This window comes from Pan paniscus, chromosome 16 (assembly GCF_029289425.2).
Source record: "Pan paniscus chromosome 16, NHGRI_mPanPan1-v2.0_pri, whole genome shotgun sequence".
In the NCBI taxonomy this organism is placed as follows: Eukaryota; Metazoa; Chordata; class Mammalia; order Primates; family Hominidae; genus Pan; species Pan paniscus.
In genome coordinates, this window is record NC_073265.2 from 84,777,455 (window position 1) to 84,804,544 (window position 27,090).

Genomic DNA, 27,090 nt, shown 5'->3' on the forward strand with positions numbered 1-27,090 from the left:
TTAGGCCAAATCAGAGTAAAAAGAATACATCATTATTTTCAATGCTCAGAGTAATGGGGCAGTGTTATCCATCAGTCTAGGGACTCTGTGGTAATTAGTGAAGATCATGTAGGGTAGGTAATATCCAGGATGTGTGCATGAGACACAAATGGAGCCTAAAGCTAGAATTAGAGCCAGGAAGGGGCTATTCATTTGATTGCTTGACAAGTAATGATTCATTTGAGATGACAGAATTGAGGCATTTGAAGAACCCAACATATAAGTAGATTCTTGAAATACCATCAAAGTAAAGTAGAAAAAGATATCTATACTGTGACAGTCAGTGAGCTGAAAACTGAAGAACATTCTCTTCCTGCAGAAGAATCAGCTCTTTATTTTTCTATCCAGGTTCTCTATGCTAAGATTTAAATCTCTGAGATAGAGAATTCCATTGGTATAGCCATGGCCCACACCTTGGGTAAAGAAGAATAGACACAGACTCTTCACCACTCTTGGACTCTATGCAGTAGGGCTAAGAATTTCTTCAAAGGAAAATCAAGGTGCTACTACCAGACAAATAGAAAATAGATGGTGGACAGGCAAAAACAAATGATGTCTACTACAGTTTAGATGCACAGTATCAAATTTTTGAAAAGGTGAACATATGCTCATTCCAATAGTCTGTGTGTCTCCTTAGATAAAAATAAGCAGGCCATTGCTTTCTTGTCATGTAAAGAGACCTTTCTCCAAATATAATCTTAATTTTCATCAATATCTTTCCTTTTTTCCTTTCTTTGTTCTATTCGTCATTCCTTTATTTTGCTTTCTTTTTTGCATTGAAATTTTCTTTCAAGTGTTCTTTTCTTAGTTTCTTTGATCTGATTGATAAAGTTTTTAACGCTATGGAACTCAAGGCTGTTATATGGAAAAAAGCGCATACTTTACAATGTCACCACAGTCCAATCTGCTATTCCATATCTTTGTATTAAAGTGGAAAAACAGCTGACCTAACTCAGTCTTCTTTCCAAACAGAATTAAAGTCACATGCACATTGAACTGAAAATATATGTTCAAATTTTAGATAAAAATTATGAAGTTATAATAATGAATGTGTTACCTTTTAAAAGTTTGCACTAGAAAAAACTACTGACAACATGGCACTTAAATATATAATAATTTGTGAAGGTCAGTAGAATGCATGTTTCTGCTCATATTTACCTCATTGGGATTGGTTCAGTTCCAGAGCTATAACCACATAGTTTCAAGATATGAATGGAAACTAAATTTTCTAAATTTTTTTTCCTCTTGAAAAATGTTTGAAATCCAATTATTCAAATTTATTTGGATGAATTAGCTACACTAAGAGATAGGTAGACCTGTTGCATTCTTCGAAGAAAAAAGTGCTGTATTCATACTTTTAAAAAACTTTGGCCAGGCGTGGTAGCTCACGCCTGTAATCCCAGCACTTTAGGAGGCTGAGGCTGGTGGATCACGAGGTCAGGAGATTGAGACCATCCTGGCTAACATGGTGAAATCCCGTCTCTACTAAAAATACAAAAAATTAGCCAGGCATGGTGGCATGCCCCTGTAGTCCCAGCTACTTGGGGGGCTGAAGTAGAATTACTTGAACCCAGGAGACGGAGGTTGCAGCGAGTTGAGATCATGCCACTGCACTCCAGCGTGGGCAACAGAGCGAGATTCTGTCAAAAATAAATAAATAAATAAAAAATAAAAATAAAAAAAACACTTTAAAACTTAATGCAATGTTTCCTTGATTGAATCCTGGGGGCAGTTAACATGTGTAAAGTGTGGGGTGCATGGGTGTGTCATTATTATTAACTTTGACAGAGACAAGTATCCTTACAATCTAACTTTAATCTCATCAAAACGCTTCTGTTCGCTTCTTATGATTTGTTTGTATAAACATGTTCTATTATTTAATCAACTGTAGTACAATACTTATGTTTCAGATGATCGTGCTCAACATCTGATCACTCTCTTGTATATCCAGCATTTCCTGAAAGTACCAGCCCTACTCTACCAAAGAAAGCAGTTTTGTGAATCAGTAGTTTAGAAAATGTAATTTTTATAAAATCCAGCTAACTTTACTTAGCACATCATTTCATAGACGATTGATTGACTGATTGATTGACTGAGACAGGGTCTTGCTCTGTGGCCCAGGCTGGAGGACAGTGGTGCTATCATAGCTCACTGCAGCCTTGACTTCCTGGGCTCAAGCAATTCTCCCACCTCCACCTCCCGAGTAGCTGAGACTATAGGCATGCACCACAACACCCGGCTAATTTTTTAATTCTTTTGTAGAGATGAGGTTTTGTCATGTTGCCTGGGCTGGTCTCAAACTCCTGGGCTCAAGAAGTCTGCCCACCTCTGCCTCCCAAAGTGCTGAGATTACAAGCATGAACCACCACACCCAGCCTCACAGACTTATTTATTATGGGATGTTTCTCCCCTTGTAATTCTTACTAGCACATACTAATGTGTTAGTATTCTTAGAAACCAAGAATTTGAATATCTCAAATATCTGTTTATTTGATAATATGTAGATGAGTAATCTTAATAGCTGATCAAAATTTCTGTTTATTTACTGAAAGGCTTGGAAATGTATAAATAAAATCTTAGCCTCTTGGTTGAGAAGGCAAAATAGAACATAGTAACAAAATTAAAATGTGAGAAAAAAGATGTGACAAGGTTTTACTTTTAGCATTCTCCAATTTGAGAGAGCAGAATTTTGTAACAATAAACATGTTCCAAATTATGTATAAGAAGATGTAGCAAAGGCAGTTTTGAGTGAGACTTTGGAATTTTTGGACTTCTGATCCTGGCACTCCTGTCTGGGTTTCGAAGGTCAGAGGAAACTAGAGGAGAAAGGAAAGAAAGAGGGAATGGCATCCTTATCTACTATCTTTGCATCATCCTGATGGTCCAAACAGAACCTTTGAGAAGTCAGTGGGGATACAAACATAAAAAGAACTAATGAGAGGCCAGGACACCAATTAACCAGTTCACTGATCAGAAGGCTCAGAACCTTCTAGTTGCTACTACTTCCATTAGAAAATAATTGTTTGGGGGCAAAGGAAGCAAAAATCAACAGGAAAACGAAGCAAATACCTCTTACAGAAAAGGGAAATTTATAGAGAACAAACATCATTGGCCATTGTGTTTTCCTTAACACCATGTGCCAGATACACAAGAACTGAGTTTTGTGAAACACTGTGACAGCAAAGTTTGCTTTGCCTGTGACAAGAATGAAAGAAAATGAAGAAAGGGAAAGAGGAAAGGAGGGAAAGAGGGAGAGAGAGGAGAAAGGAAGGAAGAACACAAGGAGAGAGGAAGAGAGGGAGCAAGAGAAAAGGAGAAAGAGGAAGGATGAGAGAGGGAGAGAGGAAGGAAGGAGAGAGGGAGGGGGAGAAGAAGGAAGGAAAGGAGGGAGGGAGGGAGAGGAGATAAAGAGATGCTGTAGAGGAGGAAAACTTTTCTTGTCAATAACTGGTGTTCGTGAGTGAGTGAGAGTTGGCCTGATAGATGGCACTGTGCTGTGTGACCTGAGCAGTGACTAGAAGCCAGAAGAGTTGGGTTCTATTCTCTACCGTCTTAGACTCTATTGCCTGAAACGAGTCCCTTCACCTTATGCACTTCCTTTTCCAACTTGAAAATGTTAATCTAGAGGAAAGCATGCTGACATAGTCTCAGAATGAGACAATGTGAACACTTGAGAAAGACCTGAAATAGTTAAAGGCATGGTCAGGCTTGGGAAAGGCTTACTGAGGCCACATGTTTTCCCAGTGTATGACTTGCAGGCACACACCTGGGCTCGGTCAGGTTACAGCCCACTCCCTCCCCCCCAGGTCAGGCCCTGGTCGATGATAGACCTAGGACCCTCCTTAATTAAGCATACCAATCACCTAAAGCAACAAGAGGGTATTTGGGAATATTGGATGTCACTCAGCCTCTCTTTAGACTTCCTTTCCCTTTAATTATTTCAAAAGAAAAACACTAACTTTTTTTTTTAAGTTAAAAATAACAAAAGCAAAGTCCCTTAAAGCAATGGATATCTGTAGAGATTAAGTAATGAATGACTGCCTGGACTTTTAACTGCCCTGTATCTGCTGCCAAAGTTGATGCTACTTTGAATTTAGGCAGCTCTGGATTCTTTAATTCCACCTGCTTGGCCCTACCGATGCCTCATTTGGAAAATGTCAATGATCAGTTACCATCTGGTTTCCTGAAAAAAAAAAAATAAAGTTTGGAAATGCTTAGTTGATTCATTCTTTGAATCATTTTGTTGCTGTTGCTGATGCTGCTCCTTAAATCTAAGGAGCCAGTGGCTGTTTAAAAACATTAATGCTGCTTTCCTATTCAAGGAGAGATTTTCTTCAGAAAGGTCCCTAAATCACTAATGGCTTTCAGGAATTTATCACATCAAAGAGAAAAGAGAGAAACTTTCACATATCCAATGGGAATGGCAGGTATATGGGAGGGCCTCCCTCCAGCTCAAAATTAGATGAGTCAGTTGCAAGTTTATAATAGATCTTATGCAATATATGTCATGAAGATTTAAATATAAAAGAGGCTTTGCTTCTCCCTTTATCAGAAAGTAGAGTTCAGAAGATAAACTAATGAAACTTGATTTTTTGAAAAGCTCTAGTTAGGGACTATTAAGCTATATGAATTTCCTTTATTCACCCTCTCGTTTCATTTCATAGATAGAGATTTCATTTATATATATATATATATATTTAGATGTATATATTTATATATATCTAGATATATATATTTACATATATATTTATCTATATTTATATATATTTATATATCTAGATCCATATATCTAGATCTATAAATCTAGATATATATCTAGATCCATATATCTAGATCTATAAATCTAGATATATATCTAGATTTATATATCTAGATCTATATAAATATATAATATATAAACTATATATCTAGATATATATTTAGATATATTTATATATATCTAGATATATATTTAGATATTTATACATATATTTATATATTTTTAGATATATATTTATATATTTATGTATATATTTAGATATATATATTTATATATTTATGTATATATTTAGATATATATTTATATATTTAGATATACTTATATATAATATACTTATATATATTTATATATGCTTATATATTTATATATGCTTATATATTTATATATTTTTCTATATATTTATATATACATTTATATATTTATATATTTATCTATATTTATATAGTTTTATATATTTTATCTATATACATTTATATATTTTTATATCTATTTATATATTTTATATCTATTTTTATATATATTTATATATTTTTTTTATATATATATTTGAGATGGAATCTTGTTCTTTCACCCAGGCTGGAGTGCAGTGGTGTGATCTCGGCTCACTGCAACCTCTGCCTCCCGGGTTCAAGGAATTCTCCTGCCTCAGCCTCTGGAGCAGCTGGGACTACAGGTGCGCACCACCACACCCAGCTAATTTTTGTATTTTTAGTAGAGACAGGGTTTCACTATATTGGCCAGGCTGGTCTTGAACTCCTGACCTCATGATTCACCTGCCTTGGCCTCTCAAAGTGACGGGATTATAGGCATGAGCCTGGCCACATTAAAATATGACTGAATGGTGTTTACAATGTCAGCTCTACTATATTAGTTAACACATTGCTTTATTTGAATTTTTCAACAACCCCTTGATATCTGTATAGATGTTATTAATAGCCCCATGAGGAAACAAATATTTGGCGAAGTTATGGCTTGCTCAAGACCACACAGTGAAACCCACTCTACTCGAAAACTCTAGAAGCTCATTTTTCATTTGTTTGCTAGTATAGAGTCTTCAAAAGTGAAGTCAGAACTCAGTAACTCTTCTACCAGTTCTTTTACTGCTTTGCCCTTTTCAATCATCTTTTTTTGGTACCCAGTGGCTATTTTCCAAGACATCCCCTGCCCTCTTGGCTAATATCACAACCTTTGAATTTTTACCATAACTCCTTATTTTTGAGAATTATTTCCACTTCTGTCTTCTTTCCCTCCCTTCAAGATGACAATCCTCTAACCTGAAAAACTGAACTGCACATATATTATTATGTGACAATTGCATAATTGCCTGTCATATCCTATATTTTTGGACTTTAGCAGAGTTCTCCTAAATAAAAATTTTAACCTAAAGAACTTAATGATGATGAGAATTAAAAACAGAGATCGGCTAACATACTGTTAATTTGGTAACCCACCAAACAAATAATTTATGCAGGCAGTCGTGTCCCTACAGTGCCTACATAAATATGAATACTGACATTTAGATCAAATTTGTTAATAACATTCTTAGCATAAGTAATTACATATTATTAGCATAAGTAATGATCCATATTGCTCATATATGTATCTCTAGGAAAATCATATAATGCACTAGTGAAATGAATGACATGAGATTTTGGCTTCCCTTGTAGGATAGGATGTAGTATTCAGGAGGATTGTCCAGTGTTAGTGTAAGATAGACCTGGGTTTGAGTCCCGGTTCAGTCACTTATAGGTGATGTGACCTTGAACATGTGCTTAATTTCTTTGTCTCTCAGAGTCATCAAGGAAGGAAGGGAGGGAGGAAGGGAAGGAAGGAGAAAGAGAAGGAAGGGAAGGGAAGGGAAGGGAAAGAAAGGGAAGGGAAGGGGAGAGGAGGGGTGGGGAGGGGAGAAAAGAAAAGAAAATGAAAAGAAAAGAGAAAAGAAAAGAAGGCCAGGCACAATGGCTCACGCCTGTAATCCCAGCACTATGGGAGGCCGAGGTGGGTGGATCACGAGCTCAAGAGATCAAGACCATCCTGGCCAACAGAGTGAAACCCTGTCTCTACTAAAAATACAAAAATTAGCTGGGTGTGGTGGCACGCCCCTGTAGTCCCAGCTACTGGGGAGGCTGAGGCAGGAGAATCGCTTGAACCTGGGAGGTGGAAGTTGCAGTGAACCAAGATCATGCCACTGCACTCCAGCCTGGTGACAGAGCAAGTCTCCATCTAAAAGAAAGAGAGAGAAAGGAAGCGAGGAAGGAAGGAAGGAAGGAAGGGAAAAGAAGAAAGAAAAAGAAAGAAAGAAAGAGAAGGGAGGGAGGGAAGGAAAGAAGGAAGGAGGGAAGGAAGGAAAGACTATATTTCCCATACAGTGGTAGTACAGTATTAAAAAATAATGTCTGTAAAACCAACCCATAGCTCTATGTCTGGCACAGAGTAGGCTTTCAAAAAGTGGTGGCTTCCAGCAATAAAAAAGCAAATACTTACACGTTGCTAGCTTTTATATCCTTTGCAAAGAGAATAAATTGGAGTTAAAATTGAGTATAAGAAGGTCTCAGGTTCAGAAAATCAGAGGCTAAATATTTTCTAAATGTGGATTCTCCCTAGGTTGAGATATTTCACATACAGGAAATGACAATAAGCCAAACACTGTTTAAGAGAGATGTGGAGTTTTTGCCTCAAAAATTAATTCTGTAGCTTCAAATTAAGCTCACCACATGTAAAGCAAAGTTTACTTTTAATCTTTCTTAGTCCTTACAATAAAAGTTACATTTTCAACCAACAGGTTCTTTCTATTAAACTCCACACTTCACTGGCATAATTAAGACTCATCTAGAATAGAATCAACTTTGACATGTGGCAGGAGAGGCCATAGATAATTCCTTATTACCTCATAACCTTGGATGTGTTGAGATGTGTTTCTGTGATGGAGCAAGGAAGCCAGGTGTTCTTCCCCCACGTTGTAAATGTCTCCATTCTCAGGCTTAGGCTTCCCCTCAAGAGTGCAGCCCCTCAGTGGCTGGCCTGCTCTAAGCCTTGTCTTGATAATTTACGGAACTGTCCAACCACAGCTTAAATGGGTCCTCAGAAGAAATGGAGCCTAACTTCCCAACAAGCGAAGATGTTCCCTCTGCAATCCATAGAAGACGACTCTAGGAAAGAAATAGGAACATTAATATAAATTTATTTCTGGCTGGGCACCATGACCCATGCCTGCAACCCCAGCACTTTAGGAGGCCAAGGCAGGGAGATTGTCCGAGACCAGAAGTTCAAGGCCAACCTGGGAAACATAGCAAAACCCCCATCTCCAGAAATAAAATAAAATAGCCAGACATAGTGGTGCAGACCCACAGTCCTAAGTACTCAGGAGGCCTAAGCAATCAGGAGGATTTGCTTGAGCCTGTGTTTGAGGTACGATTGAGTTATGATGGTGCCACTGTACTCTAGCTTGGGCAACAGCATGAGACCCTGTCTCTAAAAATATATGTATGTGTGTGCACAAACACACACACAGTGTTAGGCCATTCTGTTGTTGTTGTTGTTGTGTTTTTTGTTTTTTGTCTTTCTTTTTTTTTTTTTTTTGAGACAGTTTCACTGTGTTGCCCAGGCTGGAGTGAGTAGCTACATCTTGGCTCACTGCAACCTCCACCTCCTGGGTTCAAACAATTCTCATGCCTCAGCCTCCTAAGTAGTTGGGATTACAGGCATGCACCATCATGCCTGGATAATTTATATAATTTTAGTAGAAATGGGGTTTCATGATGTTGGCCAGGCTGGTCTCACACTCCTGACCTTAGGTGATTTTCCCTCTTTGGCCTCCCTTACTGCTGGGATTACAGGCGTGAGTCACTGCACCCGGCCTCGGTCATTCTTTTGTTGCTATAAAGATATATCCAAGACTGGATAATTTATTTTTCAACAGATATTTAATTGGCTCAAGTTCTGTATGCTTTACAGATGTCATGGTGCTGGCATTTGCTTGGCTTCTAGGAAGGCTTCAGAAAGCTTACAATCATGACAGAAAGTGGAGAGGAGTAGGCATGTCACATGGTGAAAGCAAGAGCAAGCAAGAGAGAGGGAGACCGGGGAGAGGTGCCACACACTTCTAAATGACCAGATCTCACGAGAACTCACTACCATGAAGACAACACCAAGCCATGAGGGATCCACCCCCATGATCCAAACACCTCCCACCAGTCCCTACTTCCAGCATTGGGGATTACAATTCAACATGAGATTTGAGCGAGGACAAATACCCAAACTGTATCACTCTGCTCCTGACACCTCCGAAATCTCATGTCCTTCTCACATTGCAAAATACAAACTGCCTTCCCAACTTGGCATCCCTCCACATCTTAACTCATTCCAGCATTAACTCAAAAGTCCAAAGTCTCATCAGAGACAAGGCAAATGCCTTCCACCTATGAGGCTGTAAAATCAGAAACAAGTAGTTACTTTCAAAATACAATGGAGAGGCAGGGTGCGATGGCTCACGCCTGTAATCCCAGCACTTTGTGAAGCCAAGGCGGGTGGATCACTTGAGGTCAGGAGTTGGAGACCAGCCTGGCCAACGTAGTGAAACCCCGACTCTACTAAAAATACAAAAATTAGCTGGGCATGGTGGTGCGTGCCTGTAATCCCAGCTACTCGGGAGGCTGAGACAGGAGAATTGCTTGAACTTGGGAGGCAGAGGTTGCAGTCAGCCGGGATTGTGCCACTGCGCTCCAGCCTGGGCAACAGAGCAAGACTCTGTCTCAAAAAAAAAAAAAAAAATACAATGGCGATGGAAGCATTGAGTAAACATTTCCGTTCCAAAACGGAGAAATTGGGTGGGGACAGATATCAAAATTATATCACACACATACACACACACATCCAAACTATAGCTCACACACACACACCACACGCAAAGCATGCTACTCCATATAGTCCTACCTCATTTCTGTGAAGATATCAGGCGTTACCTATACCTAAAACAAAAAATAGACCCTATTCCTAAAAATAGTAGTAGGGAGATTAGGAAATCGCTTTCTAGAAGAAGGGAAGGAAATTTAATTTTTTTTTTCCTAAGTGCAAACTAAATGGCTTCTTGTTTAATAAAGATATCATCCCAGCACTTTGGGAGGCCGAGGTGGGCGTGGTGGCACACACCTGTAATCCCAGCTACTCGGGAGGCTGAGGCAGGAGAATCACTGGAACCCGGAAGCAGAGGTTTGCAGTGAGCCAAGATCATGCAACAAGAGCAAAACTCTGTCTCAAAAGAAAAATAAGAAAAAAATGAAGATATCAGCGAATAGTTTGCTGTTTTATTTAAAATGCAATTAAGTAAAAAAAACTTAGGTCCTGGTTAATAAAACTTTTCAAGTTATTGAAGTCCTATTTTGTTTTCTTTTTTAAAAAATTGTTTATTTTTAACTTTTTTCTGCTTTTAGAAGTTTTTTATGCTTACTTTAGATAAAAAGTATAGACAAATATAGAAAAGAGTGATGAAGCAATACAAATTACTCATCATCCCTCCATTTACTTAGAGTGAAAGGTTATTAATATTTTGGAGTTTGTTCTAATCTCCCTCCCATGTGTTTGTGTGTATATATTGGTTTTACAGGAATAGCAACATATTTTGTCGTATGTGTTACCTGTTTTCATTCATAGAAAGTAATTTCATACACACTTCTTAATGCCATTTAATATCATTAAGGCAGAATATTACTGGCTATATATTAACCAGCAATAGTAGTATATGCCACCCAATTTTTGATAGCTTGCAGTAGTAACATTTTACATCAACTGGGAGAAATTGAATTAATTAAGCACTGATGATAGAAACTTCTGTCAAGGCTGAGGATAGGGTTAGGTCCTCACCTCACGTTATAGACTAAAATAAATCACAATTATGGTTAAATGTAAAAATTAAAATATAAGATATTTCTAAATATGCAGTAAAGCATAAAACAAAAGTCTATTAAATTATAATTTGAAGAATTCCTGTTTAACAACAATATAACATGTTAATCAAATTAGGAAAAACATTTGTGACACTTTAATAGCCAATATATGTAAATGGGTAATATAACATATCAAAATAATTACAAATTAGAAACAGATTAATACTCTAAGGAAAAATTTGTAAAGCACATTAGGAGGCAAATTTCAGAAAGGAAATGCAAAATATTCAATTTCAGTAGCAATCAAAGAAATATACTCCTCCAATGCCATTTTCTATTCTTATTGATTTACTTTTTCTTCAAATCAAATCACCACCTGACACTATAGATATAAAAACTATTATTCTATATGTAACTTTTTTCCCTCGATGCAGTGCAAGTTACATAAAAACTGTTGTCCTTTTATTCATTGTTGTATAGCCTCAATAACAGGCCTGTTTTAAAGTATGTGTGAGTCAGCTATGACTATGTACCAAATAATCTCAAATCTTAGTGTCATGTAACAATAAGTGTTTACTTATTGTTCAGTCAGCCAAGATGACTCAGCTTCATAGTGCAAGTTGGCTTATCGTCCTCCTGTGACCAGCAGGCAGAATGGGGCATGCAGCGCTTCAGGGGACGGAATAAATACAAGAAGGTATGACCAACTGTGTCCCGAGTTTGTTCCTTCCAGTGTGTTCGTGGTATCACTGACTTCAGGAATGAAGCTGCAGACTTTGCGATGAGTGTTACAGCTCTTAAAGGTGGTGCTGACCCAAAGAGTGAGCAGCAGCAAGATTTATTGTGAAGAGTGAAAGAACAAAACTTCTACAGCATGGAAGGGGACCCGAGTGGTTGTCACTGCTGTGTGGGGTGGCCAGCTTTTATTGCTTTGTCCCCACCCATGTCCTGCTGATTGGTCCATTTTACAGAGTGCTGATTGGCTCATTTTACAGAGCACTGATTGGTCCATTTTACAGGGTGCTGATTGGTCCATTTTACAAACCTCTAGCTAGCCACAGAACCCTGATTGATGAGTTTTTACAGAGTGCTGATTGGTGCATTTTACGAACCTCTGGCCAGCCACAGAGTGCTGATTGGTGCGTTTTGCAATCCTAGCTACGGAGTGCTGATTGGTGCATTTTACAATCTCTTGTAAGACAGAAAAGTTCTCCAAGTGCCACCTGACCCAGAAGTCCAGCTGGCTTCACCTCTCACAGCCATGAAATCTCATTTTAAGTCCCTCTTACATATCTTCTAACTGGAAATTCATCAAAGGAAGTCACAATACCAAGCTCAAAATCAAGGGTAGGAAGCTCAAAATCAAGGGTAGGAAAGTATACGCACCTATATATACACATACATGTACATACATATACACATGCATATATATATGGAGAGAGAGAGTGAGTGTGCTAAAACAAAAAGATGTTACATTCACCTATTATTAATATGCTTAATTGCAATAGGCAATGCTAATGAAAATGTGCAAAAGTGAGGTTTATATCCTTCTTTGGTCCAGTAATTTATTTCTATGAAATGAACATTACAACTATAACCAGAAATGCACTTAATATTTTTTTCCATGAATGTCTATTGCAATATTATCTATATTACAAAAATTGGAATCAATCTACCATTATTCTGAGATGGCTCTTTCTTTTCTTACTGTATTTAATTTGACCGAACATAGTCAACATTTCTCATTATTGCATATGATGGCTTGCAATTGGCCAAATAAGAGAAATGCATTTTTTCCCTATGAAATCTTCTACAACTATTTGAGTTCATTAATTTATAAATCATTGATGAGCATCTGGTGACTTTTAAAAATAAATTAGTAATATTCCTTCTGTCCTAGAATTGACCAAATAAACAGATTTCTGGGGAGAGAATGTGTCTATAAAGCTCACAACAGTTAAAAAATGTGCAATGATAGATAAAGAAATATGTTCTGTATATTAAAGGGTCCAGATCAAGGACAACTAACTCAACTGCAAGAATCAGGGCAGAACCCTCAAGGAGGAAAAGTTCAAATCCATGCTTTGGGTCTAAATGTGATAAGAAATGGTAAACATTCACAAGGGTTAGTCAGTATCAGTAATATCAACAATACATAAGACCTTTGAAAATGTCAAGATTACATTAATGTATTTTACCCATAGCTTTTGGTGGACATCTCCAACCCCACTTCTAGGGAGGGAAGGGGGCGCACTTTCTCTGAGTCCAAACCCTCTGGAGAAAATATGAAGTCAGCTTTGTTAAGTGACTCTAATAGGGTACAGGAATGGATTCCAGCTACTTCTGGTTCTCGGTCCTGGTTTTACTTTCTGTTTTATCGTCCCAAATAAATGTAGCAGGGAGAGGAGATGAGGGTCCATTCATTTGTCAAGGTTGGTTGGAAAAACAAAAGTAATTGTAATTGAATAGTCTTCTCTTATTTCATAACATCCAAAATATAAACTGATGGAAATTATTCATTGCCAAAGGCCACTGTGACAGGCAGAAGGCTATCAAGTAGGTGGCATGGCAAAGCCACTGGAAGGCTCACAGGTATTATATTTTATTCTTTCTTTTGTTCACCCATTTATTAATTTGTTTAACAAATATTGCAACAAATATTGGAAGACAGACTCCTTAGTTTCTTAAGAATGGTTTAGGACCATAAACATATTTCTTATGATGATCAATTAACACTACATTAATATTCTCAAAGAGGGTAGTAAGCTATCTTCAAACCAAGGCCCATCCGCATCCTTGCTTAATGGGTTAGAAACACTGCATTTAAGAAACAAGAGTTTGTTCTCCTATCACAAATAATTTAAAAGACCAAATCAGGAATTAAGTGCATCTAAGTATTTTATTCTTTCTAAAAATGTAAAGAAATGGAGGGTCACTTAATCCAAAGCACCTGCTACTCCTTTTGATTCATTTTGGGTAAAAGTGGACCTTGAGGGATGGGCCTGGAACCCCTGATTTGAGCAGCATCAGCAAAAAACAAAAACCAAAAAAAACCCCGGCTTATCTTTATCTGGAATTAACTACAAATTCAATTAGAATAAAAATCTTCACCCACCCCGTGGAAAAGATTTTACACAAAGAAAAGCAGATGTTGCAACAACATTGAGAGCACTTTGCTTAGCAGTGTATGGAATTTTCCATCTTGTAAGCCCAATCACCGGTGAAAGATACACAGAGCCAGCTTCTCTAACTCACAAAACGACTTCCATTTCCCATGCTCCTTTAATTAGATTTACTTCTTTAACCAAAGTAATATTGGGTTGAAGGAAGGAAGGGCGGGGTGGGGGAGACTCTACTTAATACTGGCTTAGCAAGTTTAGAGAAGGATGAAGGGTAAGAGGTGGAGGCCTATTTTGGGGTTATTTTACAGATAAAGCTTTTCTTATTTATTATGAGTTTGTTCAGTTAGAAAAAAATAGTAATAAAATTAATTGCTAAAGGTTATGCTGAGATCATACCTTAGTTCTATTTTCAGCTTTGAACAGATTATAGGACAATGAAGCATAAATAGAAATTAGAAAAGATTTTGAACAGACGCCCTGTAGCACTTTTTCACATCGGGATGAGAAATGTGCAGAATGGCCTATGAGGCAAAGTTATAAATGGAGAGGAACCAGGATCATGTAGGCCGCACTTGGGGAATAGAATGTGGGAATAGAAGGGGCCTAGAGGGGCTTCAGTGACCTCTGTTTGGTTTCTGGAAATGTTTTAAGTTTGTCTTTTTTAAGCCTACCTTAATTTGTATTTGTTAACCAGAATAGAGAGAGAGCCCCAAAGACAAACCTGAGTTTTTGCCGGAGAGAAGCCGTGAACTTACTTATAAACTTAATTGCAAGTGACCATTCACTCTTCAGGGTTGTGCCCAATACCAAGTAAGACAAAACAAACCCATATGTGGGTCAGTTTCCATTTCTTTCCATACATTGATGTTGAAATATGTTGAAATATGCCATAGTTTTGTTCAACTTCTTCTCATTAAGGATTACGAGAGTCTCCTAACAGGTATTTGCATTTTTGTCTCCTTAACTCTATTTTGGACTAACTCATCTCCCAAAATTCAGCAAGACTGAGTTTTCTAAAAAACGAAGCTAGCTGTGAAAGTCTCCTGTTTAAAATGAATAAGGCTCCTCATCTTCTTAGGGAAAAAATATCCTAGCTCCTTATTTTCTACCAAACCTTCTTCTCTTTCCTGGATCATTTCCTATTGCTTGTTTCTACTCTCAATCAACTTCCCTCCACTTCCCTTGAACATGTTAAACTCTTCTTCAATTCATCATTGTCAATTCAGTTTGTTTTATACTTTATTTATTTAATGCCTCCTATGTGCCGGGCAATTTCTTTCTTTCTTTCTTTCTTTTTTTTTTTTTTTTTTTGAGATGGAGCGTCACTCTTTTGCCAAGGCTGGAGTGCAGAGGCATGATCTCGGTTCACTGCAACCTCCGCCTCCTGGGTTCAAGCAATTCTCCTGCCTCAGCCTCCCGAGTAGCTGGGATCACATGCACCTGCCACCATGCCCGGATAATTTTTGTATAGAGACAGGGTTTCACCATGTTGACCAGGCTGGTCTCGAACTCCTGACCTCAGGTGATCCACCCGCCTCGGCCTCCCAAAGTGCTGGGATTACAGGCGTGAGTGCCAGGCACTTTCACAGGCACTGGGGTAGGACAGTAAACAAAAACAAGTAAAATCCCTGAACTCTTCTAGCAGACATCTTCTAGTAGAGAAAGATGGACTATGAAGCACATTAAGCCAATAACAGAGCATGTGGATTGTGAAGAGTACTATGAAAACAGCAAAGATGTGAAAGAACAGTGATGCTTGGAGAAGGTGGCCAGCAAAGGTCTCTGTGCAAAGGCAACATTGGGTTGAGTAAAATAATGAGGGAGTGAGATGATGGAATGGCGGCAGCCTGAGAGCCACCTTATATCATCCACAATTTGGGGGTGCAGAATTCATCCAGAGTGGGGGCCATCCATTGATATTTTTAAAAATCATGTCTAGGGTATTCTAATGTTTATTTAGGAAAAACATGCTTTCAAAGATAAAGGCTTTGGCTTCAACTCTCAGTCACAGCCATTGGGTGAAGACGTTGCATGAACTTATGCATTATATCTCCCTCTGATTGACAGGTAAAGAAGACAAAATATGGCAAGAGTGGAAACAGGGAGACTAAATAGGAGGCTACTGCATGTGGCATGAGGAGAGGTAGGAGGGTTTTATTGGATATGGTAACAAATGGTCAGTTGAGCTAAATGTTAAAGATGGGGCCACAGGATATCATTCTTACATGTAATGTTCCTAGACCCTAGAACACTAGGTCCACTTCTATTCATTTATTCAATCAGATTTCATCAGGGCTGTTCCTTGTACTCCCCAACATGGGAGTTTGTTGTATGCCTGGCCCTTGCAGCCATCTGAGTTTCCCACGCTCTCTAGGTGCCGTGACGGCTCCATAGTGAAGTGTTTCTTTCTCTGTGTTATGACGACATCTTCACGCCTTGATACACCAGGAACCATATTCTCATTTTATTGTTTTCATGTGTATCTCTCTAGATTATATGTTGTTCACCTTCATATCCTTGGGGTCTACCACAGAGCCCTGCAATTAGTGGGTGTTAGGTCATTGATGAATGCATGATGAAATGAATAAATGAAAGAATCAACAAATGAATGAATAAACAAATAAATGGATTCTTTGTACTAGAGTCTCATAGCAAAAACCAGAAAACAGAAAACAAATTCATGCACAATGTGGAACAGTCATCTCTTTGTTAATTAAACATTTCCTAAGCCTCCTAAACTAACATAGCTGTATGTTCTCAGGAAATTAACATTTCCTCAATTGTAAATTGTAATAATACATGAGGTGGAATGTATTAAGAAGAAGACAGCAACATCTAGCTGCAAACTCTTCTGTCTTTTCCCAGTCTAGTGGCACAGTATTAGGGAGTTGCTGTAAAGAGAAAAAGGACCAAGCCCTATGGACTGATTGTCCTCTAGAAAGCAGGTAGTGCAAAGGAAAAACTGCACAGCAGGGAGGCTGGTTGTTGGTGTAGCTCATCTTTTTAAGCTGTGCACAGCAAGCAAGGGGAAGGACACTGAAGAACCAAGATGGTAGGTTAGATTTAGCATGTTTAAGGAAAGGAGAAGGAGAGGATACCTGAAGTTTCAGAGTGTTGAAGAGGTCAGGGATTAAGAGTTTACTGTAGCCTCTGAACTTGGAAACTCTTGAATGCCTGAGGAAGACATAAAAGATGGGAATTCCTCTTTAGTGGTGCTTTGTTAAATATCACATACTCTGCCATTAAGCTATGGAACCCTGCTTTTAAAGATTTCACATAAAATACTAACAAATAGATTATAAATTAAAAAATGCATTCAGCTTAGCTTGGAGCCTGGCACACAGTTAGCATCCAGCAAAAGTGAGTTCTTTCTGCTGTGGTACTTGAAGAGATAAGAAGCCCTTTCTTGTATGAAGTAAACAATTTGGGTGATGCTTATACTAAAATACCAGACTTCACCAATACCCACCACTACATCCACATAACAAAACTGCACTTGTAATTCTTACATCTACAAAAATAGAAAAACTTTTTCTGTTATTATTATTGTTAAGAACAACAATAATAATAATACCGCTGCAAATTATGAAGGTTTTTCTTAGGCTAACCTCAGTCTTTTTTTTCTTTTTCTCCTAGAGACAGGGTCTTGCTCTGTTGCCCAGGCTAGAATGCAGTGGCACGATCATAGCTCACAGCAGTTCAGTCTCCTGTGCTCAAACAATCCTCCTGCCTCAGCCTCCCGAGCAGCTGGGACTATAGGCACACACCACTGCACCTAGATAATTTCCCTTTTCTAATAATTGTACTGATGTATGTTGACAGACTGTAAAACCTCTACATATGTTAGCACTCGTTTTAACACTCATTTAGTCTTAGAGTTAAAAGAGTTAACACTCTTTTATTTTAAGACAGAGTTTCGCTTTTATCGCCCAGGCTGGAGTGCAATGGCGAGATCTCAGGTCACTGCAATCTCCACCTCCCAGGTTCAAGGGGTTCTCCTGCCTCAGCCTCCTGAGTGGCTGGGATTATAGGTATATGCCACCACGCCCAGCTAACTTTTGTGTTTTCAGTAGAGACAGGGTTTCACCATGTTGGCCAGGCTGGTCTGGAACACCTGATCCACCTGCCTTGGCCTCCCAAAGTGCTGGGATTACATAACATTCATTTAGTCTTAGGTATTTCATGCCCACCGCCAGTTCCTGTGTCAATGTCTCTTTAGTTGTGTTGGGAGCCTTGATCTCTAGTAGACATTTTAACAAAAGTTCCTAAGAACAATAAAAAAGCATCCCTTCCTGATCATTATTTCATTTCTATTTCATCCTGACTACAGTTGGTGAAATATTAATAAGTAGGGTAGCTATCATTATGCCCATTTAACTAACAAGAAAGTAGGCTCAGACTGGCTGAATACTTGTCCAGGGTTACATGAGATTAAAGTGACAGTCAAAATTCTTTGGGTCTAAGTCCAGAGTTATGTAGCCACTGAGTTACAAGGCTTGCAGAAATGTTTTTTGTAAATTAAGCTTTCTATTTTAGGATAATTGTGGATTTATTTGCAGTTGTAAGAGAGAACGCAGAGTGATCTTTTACCCAGTTCCTTCCAATGCTAACATCTTGCAAAACTGTAGTGTAACAAACAGGATATTGACATTGCTACCGTCAAGATAAGAAATATTTCTATCAGCACAGGGATACTTCGTGCTGCCTTTTATGGCCACTCCCTCTTCCTTCTTATCCTTCCCCCTCCTTAACCCCTAATGAGTCTCCATTTCTATGATCTTGTTATTTCAATCATGTTGTTATAGAAATAAAACAATATACTATGTAACATTTTAAAATTATTTTTGTCACTCTCCATAATTCTTTAGAGATTCATCCAGGTGGTTTCCATGTATCAATAGTTTTTTTCTATTAGCATGCATGTTTCACAGTTGGTTTAATCATCTTCCCCTTGAAGGACATCTGGATTGAGTTTTTGTTTTTCTTTTTTGTCTTCAGTTCTCAAAAGTTTGGCTATGAGTGTCTTGCTATGAATTTCTGTGAGTTTATCCTATTTGGGATTCACTCAGCTTCTTAAATCTGTATATTTATGTCTTTGGCTAAATTTAAACACATTTCAGCCATTATTTCTTAGAATGTTTTTCAGGTCTGCCATCTTCCGGTCTTCTAGGACTCAGGGAATGCAAAGGTTAATTTTTTGTCTGTCTGTTTGTTTGTTTTTGGTTTTGTTTTGTTTTGTTTTGTTTTTTTGCTATAATCTCAAAGGTCTTTGAGGTTCCTTTCATCTTTTTTTCACTCTATTTTCTCTTTGTTGTATAGATGGTCAATTTATATTGTTTCCTCCAGTTCACTGATATTTCCTCTGTCTCCTCCATTCTGCCCATGCATTGAGTTTTTTATATTGGTTATTGTATTCTTCAGTTCAAAATTTTCCATTTGACTCTTTTATCTTCTATTTTTGGTTATGACTTCCTATTTCTTTGTTGAAGCTTTCCAAATAAATTTTCATTAGCTACAAGAATGTTTTAATTGTTCATTGGAGTATTTTTATGTTGGCTGCTTTACAAGCTTTGCCAGATAATTCTAACATTTGTGTCATCTTGATGTTGGCATATATTTATTATCTTTTCTCACTTAGTTTTAAGTTCTTTCTTGTTTTTGTATGATGAGTAATTTTCCACTGAAATATGGACATTTCAATATTATGAGACTCTGAATCTTATTTAAACCTTTTGTTTTAGCTAGCTTCATTTCACACCATCCTCACAGAGGAAGGTGGGTGTCGCTTCATTACTGCCAGGTAGGGTAAAAGTTCAGGTTTCTTAACTCAGCTTCTGTTGAACCTCTGAAAGGGGGCTTCTCATTCCTGCTAAGCAGGAGTGGGAGTTTCAGTTCCCCACTAGGCCTCCAATAAAGCAGTTATCTTTTGGCATACATGGGAATTTGCATCCCACGAATATTGTATTTGGATCTGCCTTCAGTTCTGGACACAGAACTTGTGGAGACAGAGGGCTCGTGGTAAACAGAGATTTACATTCATATGAAGGAAATTAATTTTCAAGTCAATAAAATAAACTGCACAGGTACATTCTCTGTACTTAGATAACTTTTGGCCTACTCTGCCTAATTAATTATGAAGATTTTAAATAAATCATTCATTTCTGAAGAAAGTGTTTTCTGACTGCCCTTAGCCAAGCAGATGTGTCCATTCTATATTCTCACATGCTCACGTGCCACCCCTTTATGACCCTTAGCATATACGCAAATTTACTTATTTGTGTGGGTCCCTAAACTAATACCTCTTCCATTGCCTGCATCTTTCAGGACAGCAGGGGCTTTGGCTGTTTTTCTTTACTATTGTCTTCCAAGTACCTAGAAGAGTATCTGAACATGCTAGGAAGTTGCTACATTTTTGTTTAACAAAATCTGCACCTAGGTGGACCTGTGATGTTCAAACCTGTGTTGTTCGAGGGTCCACTATAGTTCCCAACATGTGAGGGATGGAAGTGACTTTCTGCTGCTCTCCACATGGCTTCCACTGATATCACAGGATTAGGGGGCAGGGGTAAAGTCCCTCCTTCCTACTCAGCCTCCTCTGACACCACCTAATTAGTTTTTGTGGAATTTGGCTAGAATAGAGTGGTTATTATCTAAATGTTTTTCTGTCTTGCTTAGTTGCCCCTTTCCTTGTCCTTTGGCTAGAGACAGAGTAGTCTTTCGTTGGGGCTTTTCTTGTCTTTTCCCATTATTATTTTGGGGTTCTTGGTTCCTTGAACTCTAGGTCTGAGATATATCAGGCAAAACTAAAAGTCAGGGAACTCACCTTGGTGTTTTCCTTGTATCCTGAGATTCCCTCGTCAGGTAGCTTTCTTCTCTCCACATTCCTGCCTTCTAATGTTTGTTTCTATAAATTCTCAGTCTTATCTGTACATAGAAGGAATAATAGATACAATTATGTGTACTTCATCCTTAGTATAACATTTTTAAAGAACATTTGTGAAAACAAAGATGTCAATCATAAAAATATTTAATGAGAAGACAATCTGAGTATCTTATTGCTACCATTTATCTTAAGGGACAAATTCTTTTTCCACGTTGATATGGAGGCTTAAACTTAATCAACATTTTCATTTGAAAAAATAATATATAGATTATGCCAAATCTAAAAATTCACCTCCAATCCCCAAAGAAGCAATTCCCTTGGCTCTTCTGTATGTGTACTGAGGTCAATATGGCAGCAGGTACTTCATGAGGCCGCGTTGTTGAGGGGACACAGAGGATAGACAGATCGGCCATTTTTCACATTTAATTTCCTTGTTCATACAACTGCACAACAGCACTGAGTTCAAACCTGCCAAGACGAATTTATACCTCACTAGCCCTATTCGTTAACTACAGAAATGGCATTTATTTTAAGCACCAAAATGTACCATCAACGAAAAGATGGACGCAGCATCTAACAGTGCTTCTGATGATCACTCAGACCATAAAATTCTATTTTTTTGTTACTGCCATTTTTTATTTTCCCAAAGCTTTAATATTTCTTCCCAAAGCAGAATAGCACAAAGATTTTTTTTTTTTTTTTTTTGACATAGGGTCTCACTCTGTCGCCCAGTCTGGAGTGCAATGTCGTGATCTTGGCTTACTACAACCTCCGCCTGCCAGATACAAGGGATTCTCACATCTCAGCCTTCTGAGGAGCTGAGACTACGGGTGTGTGCCACCATGCCTGGATTCTTGTATTTTTTGACAGAGATGGAATTTCATCGTGTTGGCCAGGCTGGTCTCAAACTCCTTATCTCAAGTGATTCACCCGCCTCAGCCTCCCAAAGTGCTGGGATTACAGTCATGAGCCAAAGTGCCCCGCAAGAATAGCAAAAAGATCTATTATGGATTTAACATAGAACATTTTTAAGCGTGGCAAAACAAGTAGATGATGGTTAAAAGGTGACATAATCAATAGGTTGGTATGTTATGATGGCATAAACCAATCATTTTACATGATTTTCCACACTAAATTTCCCGGATGTTGTGGCCATGAGCCAAGATATTTCATGTCATTAATCCACTAGCTAGAATTTAGTTGAGGAGCTAATTCAGAGAGCTTGGAATAAAAACTTTGAGTTGGGTTTTTGGTAACTGACATGTACTATGTTTAAATGAAATATGCTTGTTGCACCACTGACCCAAACGAGCAAGGTGCTAAGGTATTGGAGATGATTACTTATTTTACATCATCAGAAATGAAGTCTAAGGAGAAAAGGTGCCACATTTTTGCCTGCTTTTTTCTTTCCTAGGGCTATTTATACCCTTGACAAATTTGATGTTCAGAATTTTTGCCCTTTAGAAGTTTTTAGTAGAGTAATTTGAAAGACAGGTGCTCATTTAAGTGAAAACAAAATTATATATATATACATATATATCGCCATATTTTTCTCTCAAAAAGTTAAAAATGACTTGTGGATTTTGCTTAAACATTTAAAAATTCATTTTTTCAATGATCAAGAATTACCAAAATGATTGATATTTGTGTTGTTATTGTTTCTAAATATAATAGTGCTGCTTAAAATGGTCATGATATGCATTTACTTTAGATGACACTTTAGGTGACTTATAAAATGCATAGTTCAGACTGCATAGGCATTCTGAGTTTGCATTAACCTAAAAAATATGCATTCTAATCCCACTTAGATAACATAGAGAAAAAGTCTACACATCAGGAGAAAACAACTAAAATGGAGATAGGAACTTGTTTTTTGGACACCTTTTGGCACCCACCATCACAGATTTTACAGTCTCAATTTCTCCTGCACAGATCCCACTGACAAAGGGTATTACATTTTGCTGACATCAGTGACCTGGCATCACGGAATTATTCCCTGCTTCGGTTTACAGAGGAATAAACCGGTAATTAATTATATATCAGAACATGAGAATCGACCTGGCAATAATGTACAGGCTAAGAACGCTCTATTTACATATGTAGGTTATTTAAAATATGTCTTGTTAAATAAATATTTAAAACACTTCCTTATTTAGCTTATACACTGTTTGGACTGAAGCTGCAATCCTCATTGCAGAATGTTCGAAAGAGTAAGGGTGTTGTCAGAGATTTTCATCTCTGCCTGACCTGCAAAATCTCCTCTTTGTGCATGGCAGGGCATACAAAAAATCTCTTTAACGAAAACAACAACATAAACTATCTCTATTGGCACTGACATAAATAATGAAAGTAGAAATTTCATCCTGAGAAAATCACAAAACTTATTTTTAGGTTGAGGGAAGTAGTAGAACAAGAGGCCCAGGCATAAATTAATCACAATCGACATGACCACCTCAGAGAGAGGAGTTAAAAGTAGACAGTAAGGGAAGCAAATGATTTCACAGAAAAATGTTCTCCTCGCTGTTGGTCTTTTTCCCCTTGTAAATATCCAGAATTGCTTTTAAAGTGGAAATAAAATAAAATACAGGACTTAAGACTTTTCCGTATCTCTCAAATCAATATACAGCCACAATTTTGAAACAACCATAATAATGAGAATACACAAGACAACTCCCATAATGTGGGAAGACAAACTTTGCAATTCACATCATGGCCACACTAAGACCCAGTTAGGGTCCCAGAAGGTATTCAATGTATTTCTGGGGGCTCAGAAATTAGCTTTTTTTCGGAGGCTATCTCTATACCTGCAACTGCCCAGTTTTCTCCAGAGCATGTTTGCTCCCTTCAGAATGGAATCCCGACCATGACGATTTCTGATCCACCAGGGGGAGCAGTTCACCAGCACAAAACAAGCCTTCCCCAAAGGAAGTCGCTGAAGGCGCCTTTTCCTCTCAATTTACGCAGCTGACAACGACTCTGATTTTTATCAGTTCTCCTAGATGTGGCACTCATATACCTCATACTGATTTCATATGCCTGACCTCATGCTGGTGGGATATGTGTTGTTCCATCACGGACACATATGCCCACGAGCAGGTTTTTCTGTAGGACTTGACATTCAGTCCTTGTGATTTATAGAAATTCCTTGTTTTATTATAGGAAGTAATTTAGTCTCTGCTTCTTCGCCAGCTTTTATGGACAAAACCGATATATTTATCAAACTGCTTATTTCATACTTATTCTAGCGCAAGGACATAGTGGAGAAGCTGATCTTTGGGGTGTGTGTAAGGAGGTATGTGTGGGAGAGGTACTCCCCTGCAAGGTCTTGAAGCCAGGCATCTACCACAGCTTGCTGATAGCACCCCTTCTTTCTCCAGCAAGCCTTTTTCCTGTCCTCAGACTAGAGCCCTGGGACTCGGAAGGAAAACAGCTGTCAGAGAAAGGCCGGTGTTGGTGATAAGCTCTTTGTGTGCAAGCTCAGACTTGAGACCAGCCTGTCCAAACAAAACAGCGGTGGACTTCAGGAGAGCTGTGTATGGGTAGAGAACCTCAAGCCTGCTGGTGAAAAAGCCAACCAGAGGACTACACTAGCCCTTGTTTTGCAAATGGCTCCACAATCCGCTGAAGGAATTTCCCTAGGGGCGCCAAGTTTTAACTTTGACAGAAGCCAGTCCTTTTGGCCCCTTATCCCAAGTCTCTACCCTGGCACTTCAGCTCACTGCTCTCTGACAGTCCTTACTTCTTAAGGTGTAGACTCTGATCAGCAGCTTTGGCATCAGCTAGGAAATTGTTAGACATGCAGAACCTCAGGCCCCATCCTGGACTTTTGGAGTCAAAAATCTGCCTTAAAAAACAAAAAAAACAAAAAACAGGTGACTAAAGTGCATGAAAGTTGAAACTATGCACAAAGACTCTTGTCTCTGAATAGGTCTGCTTCTATTAGGATGCAGAAAAGATGCATAGTTGTGTTCTTCAAATAGAAGTCATAGATGTCAAGATTATTACACGGCCTTATCATATACGTAACCAAACTCTCAAAGCAGCAGGGACAAAGCAGAGAATTTAGTCTTTCAAAGAAAAGACTTGGTTCTGGAACATAGCAGCTTTCTGGCACCTCATTTGTACTTCATAGGTACTGACTCCATTGGGAAGATTAAGTGAGCACCTGACACGCAGAAGATTCAGTTGACACTTCTTTTCCTCTAAAATTGAGTTTTCAATCTATGAAAATCAACCCGGGATTTGGCTATTAACATTTTTTTCTTTAACTTTACTATTTTCTGCCTTTTTTTTTTGAAGGTCAGGTTTTGCTCTGTCACTCAAGCTGAAGTGCAGTGATGCAATCATAGCTCACTGCAGCAGCCTCGAGTTACTGAGCCCAAACAATTCTTCTATCTCAGCCTCCCAAGTACCTCAAACTAGAGGCACACGCCAGTACACACAGCAAATTTACTTTATTTTATTTTTGTAGAGATGAGGGTCTCATTATGTTACCCAGGCTGGTCTTGAACTGCTGGCCTCAAGTGATCCTCTAACTTCAGACTCCCAAAGTACTGGGATTACTGGCATGAGCCACCTTGCCTACCTTTGCTAATACTTTATTACTTCTGAATAAACCGTGGAGAAAGAAATAAATCTTAAGCCATCCTATATATTTACTCATTAGTTGCTTTGTTTAATGGCTTTGAAGAGGAGAAAGTCGAAAGAGCTAAAATAATCATTTGAGATTTCTGATGAGATTCCAAGACTTACCCTGGACACTGTTTTATCAACGCTAACTAAAGAAGGGGAATTTATTCTAGAAAAAAATAACAAAGAATTATCTCATTAAAAATACCCCCAAAACAGCTAAATTCCAACCACACATCTGTTAATATTGTCTCCTGAACACTCACAGCTGGATGGAGTTAGTGACAGGTATTTGAGTTGTCGTAATAGGACACGTTGCCTGTATTTCTTTGATGACTTAAGGAGCAATATTCTGCATTGCTCATTTTTTCTCTGGCCTTTACACTATTCTTTTGCAAATGCTGTCATGTGATATTCTGAATTTTGGCACAAATTCATTAGAAGGCAAAACTATCCTGAATATCAACTGCTTGGTTACCAAGTTGGATGTAATCCCTTCCGAGGAAAATCAGTTATAGAAGAATTATGATATTGGGTTTATTTCCTGACAGGGTAGAGATTTAGCATGGCAGGCAAGAGGGAAGGCTGTCCTCAAATCTGATGTCCTGGTTTTGCCCAGGCCTGACCAAGACATTTAAATTCTTCACACATCGAAGAGACTCCTGGGTTCCGGGCCCCTCTATAAGGTCTGGGGTGGGCATGGGGCAGGGGAGGGTAAACATGCAGCTCAATGTGAACAGCGTGGGAGGGAAAATTGGCTTGCATACAGGGAGCTAATATCCAGAGAGTTTTTGACAGCTTCTCCCAAGATCTTCTTTCCTGCCCTTCCAGATGGCCTTCCTCAGACAGTTTTCCTCTCTGGGGTCTGCCATTCAATTTTCAAAGGAAATAGCGACATTCCAATGACTAAACTAAAGAGAAGTATTTACTTGTTATTCCAGACCTACTTCAAAGGACCTACAGATTTAATAAAATATAAGCAACTTCGTTATTTACTCCTCACCCCTAAACCAACTTCATTGTTTTACTCAGTAGTCCAGATAATTTCCTTACTATTCAGTTTATATTCCAGAACATCACATTTTATCGGTTTCAGCTTCCAAATATTCGGCATGATGTGCCCCTACCCCAATTAATATTATAAGCTTCTGTAGAAACCTAGCAAGAGGAATGTTGAATTAATATGAATATATCTGATTTATTAAAATTTCATCTTGAATAGAGATGGAAAGAATAGGCAGAGAAAGGGAGATAAGTCTCCTCCTGATGCAGACTCATTGCCAACACCAAAAAGGGTGAGAACCTCAGGACTGGCTCAGAACCGGCTCAGAACCTCAGGACAAATATACCAGCCCCGGTCAGAGCTGGCTCTGCATAGACTGGAAGTTAGAGAAGGTGAGGGTCTCATTTTCAGGGTGCACTGGATGAATTAGATATAACAACTCAGTGAAATGGGAGCAGCTTGCTTTTAAGGACACAGATCTTCCCGTTCCTTCTGGGTTTCTTAATTTTTATAGCCATAATCAAGGACGATAAAATTGTTTTTTCTTGTTAAGCATTAATGTAAAAGCTGAATAGTTAGTATACATTATCACTGCTCTTTTTTTAAGCCTTGTAGCCACATTCACAAATATCAAAGTCCTTTGCAAGATGAAAACAACCTCAGACATGTAGGAGTGGAGTATTGCCAACATCTAGGAGAAAAAATAAAATGTCTTTCATTCTTTCATTCCATCTTGGGCCAAATTTCTTTGGAGAGGGACTTTTACTGGAATG

The 27,090-nt window shown here is 38.3% G+C and overlaps 1 long non-coding RNA gene across 3 annotated transcripts in view; it reads right to left on the reverse strand.

The window, feature by feature from the left end:
* The window catches only part of LOC112437213 (uncharacterized), a 110,782-nt gene that overhangs the window by 19,564 nt on the left and 64,128 nt on the right, over positions 1–27,090 (reverse strand). Inside the window, exons 4-7 of one of the 3 annotated variants that reach the window (XR_010110083.1) lie at positions 20,626–20,726; positions 16,901–16,976; positions 9,947–10,045; positions 7,686–7,947 (exon numbers count right to left, since the gene is read on the reverse strand). This is a non-coding gene — a long non-coding RNA (uncharacterized LOC112437213). Of the gene's footprint in view, positions 1–415; positions 2,856–7,685; positions 7,948–9,946; positions 10,046–16,900; positions 16,977–20,625; positions 20,727–27,090 lie in introns of those variants that run through there. The other 2 variants (XR_008621236.2, XR_003025855.4) reach the window with 2 other exon arrangements.